The sequence below is a fragment of the Peromyscus maniculatus genome, chromosome 8 (assembly GCF_049852395.1).
Source record: "Peromyscus maniculatus bairdii isolate BWxNUB_F1_BW_parent chromosome 8, HU_Pman_BW_mat_3.1, whole genome shotgun sequence".
NCBI classification, from domain to species: Eukaryota; Metazoa; Chordata; class Mammalia; order Rodentia; family Cricetidae; genus Peromyscus; species Peromyscus maniculatus.
The window spans coordinates 2,504,078-2,516,466 of NC_134859.1; the positions used below are offsets into that span (position 1 = coordinate 2,504,078).

The 12,389-nt window shown below is 37.6% G+C and overlaps 1 long non-coding RNA gene across 7 annotated transcripts in view; it reads left to right on the top strand.

Annotated features, from left to right (window-relative positions):
- Window positions 1-12,389, top strand: part of LOC143274520 (uncharacterized) — a 331,539-nt gene that overhangs the window by 219,990 nt on the left and 99,160 nt on the right. For all 7 annotated transcript variants that reach the window (XR_013053152.1, XR_013053147.1, XR_013053150.1 and 4 more), the window contains one exon: window positions 3,646-3,716. This is a non-coding gene — a long non-coding RNA (uncharacterized LOC143274520). The remainder of the gene's footprint in view (window positions 1-3,645; window positions 3,717-12,389) is intronic.

The window sequence follows — 12,389 nt, forward strand, 5'->3', positions numbered from 1 at the left end:
CTGAACATGGGTGTAAAACTCACTTTCCCATGAGAAGTTAGGAGAAAACACAAGGCATTCCCAAGCTCACTATCTTCATGAGTATCGACATCAGTAAAGTTCAACAAGATGCTTATTTTAACATGTAAGCTTGGATTTGGTTTTCAGCCCTAAAATGAGAAGGATGAATACTTGTGGTTGATATATATGGTTTCTTCCTTTATCCTAATATGTGCAATTTAGTAATTTTTTGCAAAGCATCCTGGGCCTACAATCTCCACTCAGCCTTTCTTTTCTCTTTTCTAGATCATTGCAGGGCTTTTGAACTGCATTCTAAAACAGGGACAAAAGCTCCCCACGGCTGTTCTTTTTCCTAAAGCTTATGCTGGGGGAGAGGGGAACAGGCCATTAAATGCAGTTGTCTTTGTGACTGGCAGATAGGAAGGGTTTGGGGTAGGTCCTGGGTGGTGGAGGAGGAGCCCCTGTACTCAGATTGACAGGAGTAAGGCTATGGCAGTAAAAAGGAACACAAAGGAGCACTGGAGTGGAGAAATTGGGAGCCTGTGACTCCTATGGGTCTCAAGGTGTCTTTCAATATCCAGTGTTTATTTTTGTGGAGGATGATATTTTTAAAACAAATATTTGTATTAGAAGATTTACAAAACATTCAATTACCTTGAAAATATAAGCAGTATCAAAGCCCCTCTTCTACTTCAGATTTCCCATTTTAGGATAGATATTTGTTAATAGTTTCTTGAGTGTTTTTCAAACTATTTCTTTTAGTGCACACATAATCTAGGATATGAATATATACCTATACCACCCACCTCACTTTTAATAAGAGGGATAAAGGAAATGCATGCTCTACAAGCTTGCATTTGTCACAACCCCCTCAAGTAGGTATATACTGTTACCTGTAAAGTGGAACAGTAGAAATTAAACAATCTTCTACTGAAGGAAACCTGGGTTGTTGGCAGTCATTGGCTTTTATGATTGATGTTGCTATAAACCTCCTTGTACATGTATCTCCATATATCTTGATACATCTCTGAAGGGAAAAAGAGAAACCCCTACTGGGTTGCAGGATGTGTATACTGTCCTTTGCACAGTGATGGCAGACTTGCCTTCCCAGGACTACCTCGATTTGCCCCCACCTTTTCTTTTTATTCCCCAGTGGCCTCATTAATGTGTTCGATGCATTTCTTAATGCTGCTCTAGCTTGTTGGGTGAAAATATTGTCTAACTGTCTTAGTTAGCATCTCTTCAGTGATTTGCCACCTCTCCCACCTGTGAACTGATTGTTTGTGTCCCTCCCCATACTTCTATCAGTATATTGGCAAAAAAAAAATACTCCATACATTTTTTCATTGCAGACATACTTTTTCTTGTCTTACATAATTTTTCTTTGACTTTAATTTGGTGAAGCAGAAATGTATTTATTCTGATGGGAGACAGATCTCCACAATAGATCTTTAAGGAGAGCTAACCTTGTGAATACTGCTTTTAAAGATTTCATTTTATTTTTAACTGTGTGTGTGTGTGTGTGTGTGTGTGTGTGTGTGTGTGTGTGTGTGTGTGAATGTAGACATTTGAGTACAGTTGCCTGTGGAAGTCAACAGAGGTAATTAAACCCCTCTTGAGTTAAAAGCTGTTGTTATCCTTCTGATGTGGGTGCTGGGATCCCAACTCAGGTCCTCTGAAAGTGTAGAAAGAGCTCTTAACCATTGAGCATCTCCCCAGCCCCCATATTTTAGATCTTCTTATTTCATATCCTATTATTTTTTAATTCATTTATCCAGCACTTATTTACTAAGTACTAACTATGCCTGTCGTTGTTTTAAGTGCTAGTGATTACAAAATAGAAAAAAAAAACTATTAAAGAACAAATCTTTGTTTTCTAGGACCTAGTGAGAAAAGCAAGATAGCTCTAAATCAAGGAAAGTTAACTAAGTCTTATTGGGTGTTAGATGGTGATAAACACTATAGGGAAAATAAAGCAAGTAAAGGAACTAGAAAGGACAGAAGGTGAGGAAGGAAGATGAGATGAGTAGGTCAGAACTGCTAACACTGAACTCTGAAAAGAATATCTTACTGTGAAAGTAACATCTGCGTGAACTTTGGAAGCTTGTATGGGATTATTTGGTGAAGTGTGCATTTTGAAAAACAAAAACAACAACAACAACAAAAAACCACTGATTAAGTGTGAGGGAACCAAAATAAGAATAATAAGGAATTCAGTCGAGATATAAGGGTGAGAAGAGCAGATTACAGGATACTGATGGGTTTGGCTCTTTTGGTAAATGAAGTGGGGGTCATGGGAAGGTTGGACAGAGTTCGAGGATGCCCTGATACACTGACAGTTGTATGGGTATTAACTGTGAAGGGCAAAGATGGAATCTGGGAGGCCAGCATGGAGGCTGTTACTTGTGAATTCAGGTGACAGATCATGATAGTGTGGACTAAGGGTTTAGAAAAAGTTGGGTTTTCGACGTATTATTAAAGGAGGAGCCAAATTCTTACAGATTTAAGACAGGATAGGAAAGAGAGAGAGAGGAGACAAAGGAAGCTTCAATGATGGTCTGAGAAATAGAACATGGTGTGAACATTTACTGAGACTAGAGGGACAAGTCTGAAGATACATAACCCAAAGCTCAGCTTTACTCCTTTCATGGCTTTTAAATTTTTAGATACATTTTTATTATTGTTTATGTGTGACTGTTTTGCCTGCATGTATGTATGGCTACCACATGCATTTCTGGTGCCCACAGAAGCAAGAGGAGGTCATTGGTTCACTTGTACTAGAATTACATGTGGTACAAGAGTAACAGGTACTCTTAACTGCTGAGCCATCTCTCCAGGCCCAACCTGCTCATGTTTCAGTGCCTATTAGACATCAAGGACAGATGGTGAGTAAACAGCTATGTGTCTCAAATCAGGAGAGATGTCAAGGCTGGTGGCAATGGAGTTGAAGGACCTGAAAATGAACAAATAAGAAGCTAGAGGTTCCAGGATAGAACACTGGGATCTTCCCTAATGAGGCAAACACACCAGGAGCATGTTGTATAGATACCAGCTAGGCTTAGTGGGTCTTCTTCTCAATCAGTTAAAGAAATAAAAGATGGAAAAAGAGCTCAGAGCGGAAGAGGGACATTCAGCTGAGTGCTGTCATCTCTAACAGTATTCAGGATTGTGTGGCTTTGGGGTGTCCCACCAGGTTACCTCTCCTATTTCTCTCCATCTGTTAGACTACAATGATCCATGAAACCCTTCTGCAGCAGGGGTTGAATACCACTTCTGTCCATGAGCAAGAAAATAAGTACAGTAGAAGTCCCTGCCTTGGTGTGTGTGTGTGTGTGTGTGTGTGTGTGTGTGTGTGTGTGTGTGTGTGTGTGTATGTGTGTGTGCGCGCATGGGAGCAGCCATAGTAAAGTCCTTGTCTTAATTATTGATCAGCCGGGTAAGAGTGGGCACCCTAAACTCCTCATACCTTGATGATGTAACAGGTATGGAGAGACTCACCACATATGAAGGGATTCAGAGAAATGGAAAATTCCTAATGGGAACACAGAGCTGCAAGAAAATGTAATTTACTGCCTATTACAGGGTGCAAAACACCACTGAAAACCTCAAAACAATGCTTATCGTGTTCCTCATCTCCCATCCTAGATTCCACAGCCTCAGGATCATTGACCAGGAACATCGGATCCTTAGGAAGTATAAACTAGACTTGTAAAGAGGTAAGAGAAAGAAACGGTGTGTAGGCGGAGGCCTGCGAAGGCCTTGGGGTAGAGGGCTTGTTTAAAGTCAGGAGTCGGAGGCTGCTGACCAACAGCTGTCGTCTGGCCCACAGAGGTGGTTTTTGTTTGTTTGTTTGTTTGTTTGTTTGTTTTTAGTTTCCAACATTTGTAAACATGGAGATCTTACATTGAAAAAAAATCAGGTATTTTCCATCTGGCACCTCTGGCAATGCTAGATTCCCATTTCTGGAAAGCAATAACTGCTATTATGCCATAGCTGTAACACATTTAGAAAACACAGCTATTACAATCAATCCATGTGAGTCTATTAAATGAGTAACAGAATTTATTAAGATATAAAGTGAGGAAATACACTCATGATTACAGAACAGAGTAGACAGCAGAAGTTGTCCTCTTATCTGACTGGGAACAAATCCACCTCGCAGGCAGGAGCAGGGAGAAGGGGCATGTGACCCTTCTCTAACTCCTTATAAGAGGTCACGTAAAATGGCAGGAAGCACCACCTCCTTTGGGCTGTATAGTCCAAGGTCATGGGTGGAGCAAATACCACTACATTTCCCCCTTTTGTCTAAATAAGAAAAGGTTCTAATCTTAATGCAAACTATTACAATAAGAATGATTATTAAATATTATCCAGAAAAACGAAGGGTGATAAGTTAAACAAAAATGGAACTATAACCAACAAGAATAACATCAAACAAGAAAGACATGCTAAATGTTCACAATGTCAGTAAATGGCAATTTACCAAGATTACTCCAGTAGCTGTCCTATCTTAAAGATTCTGACTCTAGTACTAACATGTTCTAGCTAAGATATGAGAAGATTATAACTGTAATTATCTAATCTTCAACTCCATCAAAGATCTGAGAAGGAACATAATAGTACCTGAGAAAACAAGAGATGGATGCAAGCAGCTTTTGGGAATCTTGTGAGAGTAGATAGAGACAGCTGGCAGCCTGGACAGTCACCTAAGGTTTCTTAGCATTGTTGGTACATACAAATTGGCTACAGGTCTAGAGTATCTAATAGACCATTTTCTGAAGCAGGAATTTTGAAAGACTATCTTACCTTGTATTGGCAAGGTTCAGTAGTTGTTTTTCCATGTGTCCCGCTCATCCAGAAAGGACATCATTCGTACTGTCAGCAGTTGAGGCAAGGGCAGTTCTTTGCCCAGCAGGCCATTATGTGCCAGGAAGAAGATAAACTTCTAAACATAAATGTCTTAGAAGCCCAACATTCTCTTGGGATCAGATCAGTACTGCCAGGAGCAATCCTGTCTCATGTCAACAGAATTCTAAGTTATCAAAACATTTAAATGCCATATTCTCTAGGTCTGTGAAATGTTTGAAGACGACCTATCCATCTAACATATGTTTCTGTAAATCTGGAGAACCTAATTAACGTAACTATAGAAATGACAAGCATGAGTGACTATAGCTCAATAAGTCTTCTCTACTTAAATAACTTAAGGACTAAGGCTTCACATTAACAAAGCAGATGTACAATGACCTCAAAATTGTGACAATACTTAAAATAGCTTAAACAGAGGTAGGAATGTATAGTGGAATATGCAATATGACAATAATCCTAAGTATGTATCAGTATACAAAATATTCTAAATAGAGGTAGAACATATGTACAGTATGACAAATATAATATTACATTTGTATCAATATAAAAATTATGAACAGGTGTAGGAATATGTGTGCAATACAATAAATATAGTTTTGTATTTGTATCAATATACAAATTATCTTAAATAGGAATATAAGAATAGTTTACATTTGTATCAATATACAACAATCCATATCAGTGCAAATTATCTAAGGCTGATATTTTACTGAAGTAGTTTACTAGTAAATACAATAATCTACCTTAATATCCTATACCTATCCATTCTCCTTTTTCTTTTCTAAAGGAGAATACTGAGTCTAAATTTTGTTGTTCCACTCTCAACCCTGCAACCATTTATCCATATCCCTGAGAAAAAGGAAACATTTGGGAGAGGAGCATCCTTTTCTTAGAATTGCTTCCTGCTGTCTAGGGGTGATGGTATCTCTGTGGGTCCTGTAAGAAAGCTTAGATAGTTAGATCTCAATAGGGCTAGTGGTAGAGTCTGCAGCCAGTCTCAGTAATGGATAAGATTTTCTGAGATTCTGGTATGATGGACCATCTCATCTTGGAACTGTCCTGAAGAGTTTTCAGTGCAAAGCTGGTCACTGAGTAATGTTCTTAGGTACCATGGCATCTTTCTGGACTGAGTAGAGTCATTGTTGTGGAGCCCTATTTTCCTTCTGGAGACTTCAGAGATTGCTATTGGGAAGACTTATTTTCACTGTGGAAAACTTGAATGTTATTAATATCAAAATGGAAAGTTTGGATTTAAAGATGACATGACATGTAAGAAAGGATTCTGAGAAATCAATAATAAGTGTGGAGAGAATTAGAATCCTGATGATAATGGTCCTTAGATTATTGTTTTTCTTCTGTTTCACACTAGTTAACTCTTCTGATATAAGACAGAATCTCTTAATTTTTTTCTTTTAACAACATATTTGAGTTTAGAGAATGAGAGAGCCACATTCCAACTCCAAAGCCAGCTTGATTTATAATTGAACCAGGACCACAAACTATTCTACAGTTAAAGAGATATTGATACTAGGCAGTTGAGATATTACTCTGTAGACTATATTGGTACCAATAAGTTCTTCCCTTCTGCTGTAGACATCTGGGTGTCCAAGGCCTTATGATTTCTTGAAGATGGGTATTTCTATTATCCTGTAAAGATGGAAAACAGAATCCTGCCCCAACCCTTGTTTGTTAAATTTTTTTTAACAATTTGTAGAGATGTCACATTGGTGGATGAGCTTTTACTACTCCTCATCAAGGGGTTTCTCCTGTTTGAATCAAATTTTATTAATTTTGTTTGTATCCATAGCTTTTTTTCCTCCTGCAGAAACAAAAACAAAACCCCTTCCCTAAAGTAGGACATATCCTGGTTTCCATTCTGAGGTAAACACATCTTTGAAATAAACCGGTTGTTTTAGCTCAGAAGTTTTGTCTGTCATTCAATGTCTCTTCTCAGCTGTTGTTCCTTTCTCATTAGCATTGAGAAAATTCAAGGTTAATAAAGCACTATCCAGTCTATTTCTAGGAGTCATTCTTACCTGTTGTTGTTTATTCAGTGTATCCTTTAAAGTTCAAATGGCTCTTTCTATGACTGCTTGGCTTGTGGGATTTTGTGGTATACCTGTAACATGCTTTGTATTGTAATAGGCAAAAAACTATCTCATCTTATTTGAGACATATGCTGGGACATTGTCAGTTTTAATTTGTACAGGTATTTCCATGATGGCCATAACTTCTAATAGGTGTGTAATCACGGAGTCAGCCTTTTCAGACCTCATAGCAATTGCCCATTGAAATTCTGAATAGTTGTCAATGGTATGGTGAACATATTTTAATCTTCCAAATTCTGCAAAATGAAATATATCCATCTGCCAAATTTCATTTCTTTGTATACCTTTTGGATTGCTTCCTGGGGTTAATGGAGTTTGGTTATAGAAGGAACAAGCAGGACATTTTCTTACAATTTTCTTGGCTTGTTGTCAAATGATGGAGAAATCCTTCTTCAAACCCTTACTATTTACCTGGTATTTCCTATGAAATTTTGAGGCTTCTAGCATGTTACCTATTAGTAACTGATCAATCTCATCATTACCTTGTGTAAGAGGTCCTGGCAGAACCATATGGGATCTGATGTGTGATATTATATATGTGTAAATATATAAATATATGTATATATTATATATGTATTATATATATGTATATATTATATATGTATGTATTATATACATATATATAATATCACACACATGATGTTCCCTATTTCTGATGATTTCCTATAATTGTATGAATAGTGAAGTTAATTCTGTATTATCAGGAATAAATTCATCAGTTTCAATGTGTAAAACAAACTCTCTCTGCATATTGAGAGTAACTATATTGAGAGTTTCCATGGAATCCATTATTACCATAAGAATGGCATACAGTTCTGCCTTTTGTAGAGAATTATATGGGCTTCTAAATACTTTACTTAAGTCTCCTAATTTATACCTTGCCTTTCCTGATTTATTTGTATCAATATAGAATGTGGGGACCTCAGAAATTGGTTTTTGCTGTACAATGTGAGGAAGAACCCATTCAGATTTCTTTATGAATTCTATTCTCCTGCTTTTGGGATAACAGGTGTTAATTTCTCCCAAAAAGTTACTACAGGCTCTTTGCCAGTATTCATTATCTTTCCATAATAAGGAAATTTCATCATTAGTTAAAGACACTACAGTTTCTGCTTGGTCCATTCCTGTCAACTGGCAAAGTCCTAATTTTCCTTTTAGTAACAAACCAGAGATCTTTTCCACATAGAAATATCCACTCCAGTGTAATATCTTCCCTCTGCATCAAAATCCCTGTGGGGGAGTGTCTGGAGGGGATTGTGATCACAATACACTTAAGTTCTGGATTCACATGATCCACATGCACTTCTTGTATTTTCTTTTCTACTAGTGCCAATTCCTTTTCAACTTCGGTTGATAATTCTCTTGGACTATTTAAGTCCTTATCCCCTTTTAGGGTATCAGAAAAATTTACTAGTTCATTTTTAGATATTTCAATGATAGCACGGAAGTTGGAAATGCTTCCTAACAATTTTTTAATCATTAAAAGTCTAAAATCAATCGATCTCTCCTGAGTTGTACCTTTTGGGGTCCAATTTTTTTTATATCTCTCTCTTGTATCATAAGTAATTAATAAAATCTCCTCTTTGTATTTTTTTCAGGAGTAATTTGTAGTCTTCAGCAAGGCAAAACTTTATTTACTCCTTCAAACATATTTTCTAAGGTACCTAACTTTGGATCAGCTAATAAGATATCATCCATGTAATGGTAGATGACAGATTGTGAAAATTTTGCACAAATTATTTCCAATGGTTTTTGCCCAAAATCTTGTCGCAGGGTAGGGCTAATTAACATTCCCTGTGGGAGGACCTTCCATTGATATCTCTTGACTGGCTGGGAATTATTTTAATCAGATACTGTGAAGAGAATTTTTTTTCTATCCTCTTCTTGTAGAGGTATGGTAAAGAAACCGTCATTTAAGTTGATAACTATAATAGGCCATTCTTTGGGTAACAGAGAGGGCAAGGGCATTCTGTAGGGAACCCATAGGCTGAATTACTTATTAATAGCTCTCATATCTGTTAGCATTCTCCAATTACCAGACTTTTTTCTAGTAACAAATTCAGGAGAATTCCAAGGGCTCATATATCCTTCAGTGTGTTGAGCATTTAACTGCTCTTGAACCAGCTGTTTTAAAGCTTGGAGCTTCTCTTTTTTCAAAGGCCATTGTCCATCCCAGAAAGGTTTATAAGTTAGCCATTTTAAAGGTAGGACTATTGTTACTTCTGAGAGTTCAACAGCAGTTGTGCTTTGTTTATGTACAGCCTGAATGGTTGGTGGCTGTTTTCTATAGTATGTTATAATATTATTCATAGAAACATGCATTTGTCTATATTCCCTTTCTGAGATTGTAGGAATTTTAATCTGGGTATCCCACTGCTATAACAGATCTCGGCCCCAAAGATTCACCACTACATTTGCCACCTATGGCCTCAACCTTCCTCTCTGTCCTTCTGGCCCTATGCATTCAACCCATCTCAAACTTTGTTTTACTTAAGATAGGGTTACAATCCCTAGAAATTGGACACTTACCTCTTGAAGAGGCCAATTTGGTTGCCATGATTTTGGTGTAATTATAGTCACATCCACACCTATGTCTACCAGGCCCTCTAGAACAATGCCATTAATTCGAGGTCTAAGCTTTGGTTTTTGTTCATTTGTGGAAGTCTGCCAAAATATTTGTTTTATGAAATTTTTGATCCATCTGTCAGAGATGTTCTATCATCCAGTGCAGTATCATTTTTTTACATTAGACACTGGGTTATTTAATTGTCATGGAGAGGAATTTCCTCCACAGTGTCTGGAAATGTTTGAACCATGTTCAGTTTGGGGGCCTGTGAAAGGCCCCCTGAGGTGTTTCCTGCCAGTAAAGGGTTGCCTCATATATCTATTGTTGATCTACATTCATTGGTTCAATGCCAGCCTTTGCCACATCTTTGGCATTGTCCAGAAGGTTGAGGTCTCCTGTTTGGGTTATTTCTAGAAGGAGTATTACTTCTAGGAGCACCCTGTGTACAGTTTGTACTCATATGACCTGGTGTACCACAGTTAAAACATTTGGTACCTCGAGATCTCATTCCACCTCTGGAAATTGCCCCTCTTATCCAAGTCTCATTACCATAGTTAAGAGACTCAAGACTGTTTTATATTGAGATATATTATATCCTGAGGTGATGACCTGACCTTTAATGGTGTAAGTATTCTTTTGCATTCTGCATTAGCATTGTTAAATGCCAAAGACTCAGTAAATACTTGTCTGAGTTCTTTGTCTGACACTATCTTTTTTATAACTGTGATCAGCATTTGTAAAAAAAAAAAAATCAGTAAAAGGTTCTTGTGCTCCCTGGAAAAGTTTTGTGTATAGCCCAGTTGGTTTATCAGGTTCTCAAATTTTTCCAAGCATTTAAAGTTGTTGTACAGCATAGGGATATTATATGCTCATCTTAAGTGTCTTGTACATTTCTATAAGTGAAATGTCCCTCACCAAGAATTTATCTTGGGAGATCTCAAAACCTCTGGTCTTACCCTGTTGTTCTACAACTCTCACTTCCTCTCTCAACCAGCTTTTCCATTATAACTGCTGGATATATTCTAGAACAGGTGAGATTAACTGATTCCAATCATCTTGTATGATTCTATTTATGGGAGACCATATATTTAACATCTGTTTTACATATGTTTAGTGTATACCATAGGTATACCACTTCCATAATGTTTTAAAAATCTCTCATAGGAATAGGTTGCAACATATCTTCTACATATGACTCAGGATATCTATCATCTGCTGGCCTCTCATGAATGATGGCAGGATAAGCCACTGTATGAGAGTCATCTGGAGATGTTATGACTTGTATGGCTTTGCCCTTCTTCCTATTAGGTTCCTTGTCATCTTTACTGAGAGATTCTCCCAGAGCTTGCAACCAAACACCTAGGGTGGTTTGGTTATGTTCTACTGAAACATATGATTCCATATCCCTTAGTTTATCAGTTAATGATAATCTTTCTTCCTTATAAAGTATCTGAATAGTGGCAACATTACTCTGGAGAATTATTGTTTTATCCATTAAGTATTCATATTTATTATCAATAGAATCAAATCTGGTTGTACATTTATTATTAATGGACTGAAGTTCTTGTAGTAAGTTAGCAGATTCCAAACAAAGGATCCTTTTATTTAAGTCTGTATTAGTACCTTGTAAATCCTGGGTAGGAGATTCCAGAGAAATAATCTTTTCATTTAACTCTTCATTGCTACCTTGTAAAGCCTGGCTAGCTAAGTTAGTAAGGCATGGGACTCTTAATCTCAGGGTCGTGGGTCTGGGCCCCATGTTGGGCACCACTTTTTATGATCAACCCACAGGAGTCTATTAAATGGGTAACAGAATTTATTAAGACATAAATTGAGGAAATACATTCATAATTACAGAATGGAGTAGACAGCAGAAATTGTCCCCTCATCTGAATGAGAGTGAATCTACCTCGCAAGCAGGACCAGGGAGAAGGGGCATGTGACCCTTCTCCAACTCCTTATAAGAGGCCATGTACAATGGCAGGAATCACTGCCTCCTTTTGGCCATATAGCCCAAAGTCATTGGTAGAACAAATACCACTACACATAGCCTACTGTAGGAGTCTCCTGGTCTTCTTCTTGTATAGTACCAACTGTGAAAAAGAAGGAAGTACCCCATGTCCCAAAACTTATAAATCAGAACTTATGTGACTGTGCCCTGTTCCGCAGCCTATGGTGGGTCAGTTGTTGGGAGGTTAGCCTCTGCTCCAGGTATTAGGAGACCTCTAGCCATAAGTCTGTCCTGACTCTGTGATGAGAACTAAAGTGACTGATTGGCAGGTGGGTCTAGGATGATATTAGAAGAACTTAACATTTTGAAACTGGGAAATGTTGGAATAAGCAAGCAAGCTGCCCATTACCCTGTTACCTCTTGCCTCAAAATACATCCCACCTCTAGATCCTTAGAGGTAAGTGACAGTTATCAAGATATGCACTTTCCCCTCACATATTGGCATTTCCTTGAAACCAGTTGAAAATAAAATTGCAACAGGAAAATAAAAGGGACTCTGTATAATTTCAAATCAAATCTTGGCAATAGCAAAAATTATAGGCAAGCTTTATGATCCCTAATATCATGATAATAACTACAATAGTGACAGGTAATATTGATTGAACTGTGCATGCATCACCCTGCTTTGTGCACTGAGTTTCCAGTGTGAATTATAAAACAATGGAAACTCATTTCTTCAGGTTCTGGAGATTGGGAGCTCCAGCAAGGCACTGGTGTGGTTGAGTCCTGGCAAAAGCTCTCATTCATATTGCTGATCTGGCACAGAAGAGGGAACTACATGTTCTCTCTTTCTTTTTCTCTCTCTCCAGACATATCTTTGTTATTCTTATTTATG